General features: G+C 40.5%; 1 long non-coding RNA gene across 1 annotated transcript; it reads left to right on the forward strand.

Annotated features, from left to right (window-relative positions):
* Positions 1–2,383: 2,383 nt before the first annotated feature.
* On the forward strand, positions 2,384–5,454 carry LOC125441813. The gene is made up of 2 exons (XR_007245909.1): positions 2,384–2,513; positions 5,264–5,454. It is a non-coding gene; the product is annotated as an uncharacterized LOC125441813 (long non-coding RNA).
* The last annotated feature ends 1,499 nt before the right edge of the window (positions 5,455–6,953 follow it).

Consider the following 6,953-nt stretch of genomic DNA (forward strand, 5'->3'; position numbering starts at 1 on the left):
TTAAACTGGCAGCATCTTTGCAGAAGCATACTTTTGCAAAAACCTGAGACAAACCTGATTATCAGGCAATCATGGCTGTTTGGCACAAACCAAACAGGCTGGCTGGTTAGTTCATGTCTGATCAACATATTGGAACATAGTAAATGTGACCATCAAATACATTTATGACAAAATTCAGTGGTCTATTTATGAAAGGCAGCTTGGCATGCACAAACTGTCAAGTGGATTTAAGGTTTACCAGTATTCAAGAAGTCCAAACTTCTCCCACCTGTTCTTTTTTAAATGAGTGAGGCTGTTTTGCCAAATTTTAACCAATTGCAATATGTCTCTTTTCTACACTTTTTTACCATTTAATGCATTTCCAGTTAACAAATGTTTCCTAATGTGGCAACTGAGTCAATACATTTTAAGGATAATTTAGAGGACTGAAAATCCCAAACTGATGGTCACATTTCAAAATGGTAGCCAGGTTAGCCTGTTGTGGCAAATAAATAAATATAAATAAACAAACAAAATGACACTTGAGAAAACCAAAAATGTTTTGTTTCAGCCTAAGCTGCTGCAAGGTACAGTCTACTTTCTCAGAGGCTGCAAATGGAAGTCTCCTTGGATTCCCAACTCTGGGTTGGAAAATATTTGGAGATTTTGGTGGTGGAGCCTAGGGATGGTGAGGTTGAGGAGGAGTGAAAAGAAGAGGGACCTCAGCAGGGTATAATGTTATAGAGTCCACTCTCCAAAGCATTCATTTTCTTCAGGGGAATTGATTTGGGTTGTCTGGAAATCAATTGTAATCATGGGAGACCTTCAGGTACTATCTGGAGGTTGAGACCCCTAAAATCCTGTTCATGCTCACAGACACAATTTTTCTGACCTGATATGGGCTTGTGGAGCTATTCGCCCTACAGAGGGATCATATGAGCAACCTTTGGTACATGTGTAGTCCCCAGCAAGGCAAATGGCCACTTAGTTCAAAAAATGATATGGAAGACTTAAGCTCTGTCTCTCTGTATTCCATGGTCCCAATCAGAATCAGGTCTCCACACACCTGGGAATCAAGCATCATCCGGGAACTCCCAGCACAGATCAGCTTGATGGTCTCTGGAGTAGATCTGGAAACATATGCAGTTGGGCTTTGGTGAGTTGGGCTTTATTGCATGCAAGTGCATGCTGGAATTTTCCAGTTTGGTAAAATTTAAGGTCCCCCAGGGCTTCTGTTTGATCAGATCCCCTTCCCAAGTCTTCCTCCAAATCAGGAAGACTTTTCTCCATCAAAGGTAGCCTTTGTCCATTGGAACGAGCCATTTTCCACTGGAGAAAGTCTTTCTTCCTAGATGGGATCCAATTTATCTGAACAAAGCCATAAGAGTCCAAATGTTTGACGACTCATCATCATCATCATCAAATCCATCATGCTAAGTAGCATATCGGGCAACAAGTCCTCTCCAGCATTTCTGTTCTTGGGTGAGTGTTTCAACCTCTTCCCATGTTATAATCAATGCCTTCAGGTCTTGCTCAAATGTTATCCTCCAGGGGTTTCAGGGGCATCCTCACTGTTATTTGCCATTAGGAGGTATCCACCTCATTGCCATCTTTGGGATCTGATGGTTCTCCATGCAAAAGATGTGGCCAGCTAGTTAAAGTCTTCTGTGTTCAACGTATGGAGTTTGAACATGCTGCTCCTTCAGGGCACCTCTTTGTTTGACTATGACGTTTATTTTCATTTAACTAAACATTTCTGGCTATTGAAACTTTGTAGCTTAGCACTCTTTTTTCCTAATTTGCAGTCATTTAGTAAATATTACTAATCAGTATATGCGTCATCAACATAATAAAAGAGGCAGCAAAGGTCAGGTTGTGTGTGTGTGTGGGGGGGGATGTTAAACCCCAAACTACAGGCATACATCTTGACATCTAGTTTTTCTCTTTATGTTTGTTTGTAAGTCAGGCATGTCTGGCAATTAAATAGCAGACACAGCTTTGACTATCAGAAGAAAAGAACCTACTCATCAAAGTTCAACTGCATTTGAATGAAAATAAAAAGAAATAAAATAGGGAATATTCATTCTCACCAAATATAAGCTTGCCATTAATTTTGTTCTCGGCATGGGAAGAGCTAACCATTTTTGTTCTGAACTTAAGAGAATTAACAAAGCAGAAGAAAAGTACTTTACTTTTCAGGTTAATGTGCTAGAAAACTACGGCTTTTTGGAAGAGTGAATCCAATGGGCAAAGAGAATCATATCTTTCTTATGAGGTAATACCTGGACCACTTTCTTTGTTTTAGAAATGTAGATAAAACATTCCTTAAGGCTTTACTAAACCTATGCCCTGTCTTAGGATGTGCTTCTTAACAATAACCATCAATGGAATAACTTTTTGAAGAATCTCCTTCCTTGGTTGTCAGAAAGGATTTCATATAAGGGAGGATGTTGATGTAGAAGATTTGGCTTCATCAGAATCTGCAATTTTGACTGTTTGATCCAGCTACAGAACAGTCTTTTTAAAGAACATGGGTAACTTTTCTAAAATACAGTATAACCTTTTATTTCACTGTTGATCAAAGAACAATAGTCATATCTTGATGTACTTATGAGGGGTGGGATGCAAGGTCTTGTGGTTCAGTGGTAGAACATCTCTTAAAGTGCTAGAGGTTCTGCTTCTATTTTGTCATTGCTAGGATGACTCACTGCTAAAGGCGATTCCAAATCCAATAAGTGAAAACCAACATGATTGGGGAATTCAAACTCACTTCCAAAGCAGGCATTCACCTCACTGTTTCTTTCTGGAGCATCTCCCCACCTTGTTCATGAAGTGGAGATCCCTTCACCTGCAATTTATCATAAGTATTTATAAGTATTTACAGTGTACGGGTACATAACACATATCACCTTCTGCTTCCATTTTCAGTGGCACATAAGTGATGAATGCCAGCTGAATACAGCTTGGTCTTAAAATAACCTGAACTGGTTCCAAGACACATTAGGTAAAATTCGGATTTAGGTTTATTCAGGCATAAAATTATCTGTATGCCAGAATAAGATGAATATGATATTCATTATACCCGAATATATTCAGGTATAATGAATAATTCGGGTCCATCTGGGTGGGGTTTTTTGTATTTTGGCTTGTAGGGGGCACATTTTTAAAACTAGCTGCATCAAAATCTCAGGGCATCTTCAGAAGACACTCCTAATGATACAACCCAGGTTTAATATAGTTTGATTCAGGGGCTCCAATTTTGTGGACCCCCAAAGAGGGTGCCCCAACCCCCATTGTTTTCAATCGGAGCTAATAGGAGATGAGGGATACCTTTTGAGAATCCATAAAATTGCACCCCCTGAATCAAACTTAACCAAACTTGGTTGGACTCATCAGAAGAGTCTCCTGAAGATGGCTTGCAATTTTAGTGCCTTTAGCTTAAAACATGTGGCCCTGACTGGCACCCCAATATAAGTATTGGAGGGATTCTCTGGGAGGTGGATTCTTTAGGGTTTTTAAATTTCTTTAAACATTGCTTAAAGGGAGTTCAACCCACTTGAACTCCCTTTAAACAATGTTTAAAGAAAACCCCAACAAAAGAAACCATTTTGGGGGGTAGAATCACACTTAAAGACCCAAGCCATGCAGGCTCTTGCTGGCAAGAGGAAGGTGGAATCCATCTCCCCTCTTGCCAACATGGACCTGTACACCGTGGATCTTAAAGATTTGTGGCTCTTGCCAAGAAAGTGGGGAAGTGGAGGCATTCAAGGATTGTTTTAACGATCACCGAATGCCTGCAAATACATACAAACTGATCCAAATACTTTCTATCTGGATTAGCTCATATACAGGAATATTGTATTCAGGATGAGTATTGCCTGAATAGGCCACGATTCAGCCCGGATAGGTGATTCGTTTCATCCGAATCACCAACCCTAGTGGCAATCATGGCAGTGGAGAAGGATGGCAGATTTCTTTCTGAAGATGCAGCACAGTCTTAAGTACAGTTTGCCAGCAGACGTATTTCTGCTCCCTTTCTAAGCAGTACCTAATAACCACTAATTAAGTCTTTTGTTGCCTCGTTCTGAACTAATGAGGATTAATTGAGCCTGCTTGTGCATTTGCTATTTCAGCACTTACCTTAATAACCAAACCAGTGACAGATTCTTGAATCATGTCATTCGGTAACATAAGGCTTCTCATTCCTCCTCTTTTCTCTGTTATTTATAAGAGCAAGAGATTTCCATTGCCAGAACAGTCAAGAATTAAACCACAACCAGATACAAAACATAGAATAGCTTGCCAACGTAGTGAAGTTCCAAACTGTCTTCATGTTAGCTCAAAAGTAAGCCTTCGTGGCTGATTTCACATAATTAGTTCTTAACTGGTTTGGAAAACATCTGCGATGACCATTGACCAGAGCAGGTGATTGTCAATAATTGCTCTAGATTATCCTACTTTGATTAACTGCTATCAACTGTCTAATATGTTGGATTGTATATCATGGCACTATCATTGCGGCAGTCACAACCAGGTTGAAGTAGCATTTATCAGGACTAATTGTGTGGCTCACTGCTATACTGTGGAGAGTCTCCATACCACCAGCCACAAAGACAGTAACCATCTTTAAGTATATAATCATTTCTGGTTTAAAAGAGTTGGGTTGCAAGTGGTCACAGAGCCATTGTGCCCTTCAAGCCTGAACAGGTACTTAAACAAAACACAACTTTTATTAGATAGCAAGAAAAGAGGCATACAAAACTGTAAGTTATAATCCCAACGGTGTTAATCATGAGTAGGATTGACAACTACATGGAAAAAAATGTCCTGCCTCTTTAATAGAGGTTTAATATAATGTTATTTACCAAGTGATGATATTTACTTCTATGCCATAGAAGAATTCAGCTGCTCATTTCCACACAACAAGCCTCTATTAAAGGGACAGGGCATGTTTCTCTAGATCTACTTGCAAGCCTAGGGAAGGAGAAAATCTCTCTGGACCCTGTGTTAGGGCTCAGCTTGGTCTGAATGGGAATCCCTGGGAGAAAGGCAGAGTTAACGTTGAGGGACATGTTTGCAGAGGTTTCTCTTCTTGAATAACTCTGAGGAAAAGCTTTCCCACTCCACCAGAGAAGTCTCATAAACAAACCAGAATGTGAGCACTCTTCTGCCAGTGAACTTTCTAACTGCCCCACAGGAAATTTTCTTCAGAATGACCTTTTCAGAAAACACCTCTTTACACCCTCCCCTGGAATTAACCCATCTTTCTCTTTTTCTTCTCCAGGCTACCTCTCACAAAACATCCCTGGAGATCACCTCAGTGGCCTGAATTAGTCCACGTTAAAAGCACACACATACACACATAAGAGCTCTTTAGTGTTCCTAAGTGCGTCATTGTTTCTAAATAAGAGCTCACTCTGCAAGAAAAAAGCAGGCTATTATTTTATTAATAAATGTTTCTGAAAGACTCACAAAGGTATTTGCCCTGTCGCAAGTATGTGTGACTGAATGGTCCCTCTGTCTTTTATTTTTATCGAAGATTTCAGTTCTCTGTATCTCATGTAGGTTTTCTAAATGGCGAGCCATTTTGTAGCTGCCCACTCACTGACCCTGACATAAGTAATGTGGGCAGCTGATCGTAAACAGAATGTGGTAGGAAGGAAATGGCAGAATGAATTGTACAATTTCAAGTCATCCCCTATTCAAAGAAAAACAAAACTTTCTTACAAATGGACAACCAGCACAGAAAGAACTAGGCTATGCTAGAATATTCTCCATTTTACTAGGTTTTTTTTAAAAAATTACCTGCTATTTCTTACATGGGAGAACATTTGAAAATGGCTTCCCCTACCACAGGGAGGGTGGTCAGTAGGGATGTGATGTCATAGAATCTACCCTCTAAGCTGCCATTTCTTCCAGAAGAACTGATCTCTGGAATCTGGAACTCAGTTGTAATACCAGGAGAATGCCACTTTGCCTCCCGAGAATAGCAATCTCACAGTTATGCAATTTTGGGTGTTTTCTCACTTACCTTCTGCCCCGCACTACTGTAGCCAAGTAGCATGGGGTCCCCTGGCACTCCCCACTGCAGGGGCGGCGACAACGCAGCCGCCCCGACACTGCCACTGTCGCGCCCCCTCAGCGCGTGTCATTTCTGGTGTTCTTCAAAACGGCGCCTTTTGATGACTCCGCGCAGAGCGCGGGGTAGTGGGGTAGCCAGGGCGCTCGCCAGAAATGATGCACGCTGAGAGTAGCGCGCGGCATAGGGGGCTATGAGTAAGTTGGGAAACACTCTTTGTTTCTGGGAGTTATTTCAAACCCTAGCCACTGGAATCTATCAGAATGATTAAAATGTAGGCAAGCCTGACACTTTACATTTGGGGGAATATTGAAATAGGCACTCCAACTGTAGACTCCTGTGAACCTCTGGGGTCCTCCAGATATTAGTTCTCACAAAAGGCTTTTGTATACTTTTTTATTACTACTATGTTTGAGTTATGTATAAATATATTGGATTTCCAGCTTCCAGTCTCAAAGACATTGCACTGTTTACTGTATTGGTTTATTAAGTAGCGGGCAACATATGAATATTCAATTCCTTGACTTGATATTATTTAGATAAATATGATGTGAAATCTTCTTCACAATCACTTTACATTCCCCACTGGTTATCAAGTAGACAGTTCCAGTGACACCTGTTCCTGTTCTCTGTCTCACCGTTTCCCAGGGTAACTGATAACTTGTTTTACTCGGTGACGGCTCTATCTACCACATAAAGCACTCAAAAGTGAACTTAAATAAATGGAGGCTTTATAGTCACCATTTTGAGTCCCAGAAGAACTGATTTTAAGGGAAAGATTTAATGAAATGAGAATATATTTGCTTAAATATAGTGGTGGAAGCCATTTTTAAAGGCCATCATTCCTCCACAGAATTATTCAGAGCAGCTTTTTGCCCTCAGAATAACTCTGTAA

This window comes from Sphaerodactylus townsendi, linkage group LG12, assembly GCF_021028975.2.
Source record: "Sphaerodactylus townsendi isolate TG3544 linkage group LG12, MPM_Stown_v2.3, whole genome shotgun sequence".
NCBI lineage: Eukaryota > Metazoa > Chordata > Lepidosauria > Squamata > Sphaerodactylidae > Sphaerodactylus > Sphaerodactylus townsendi.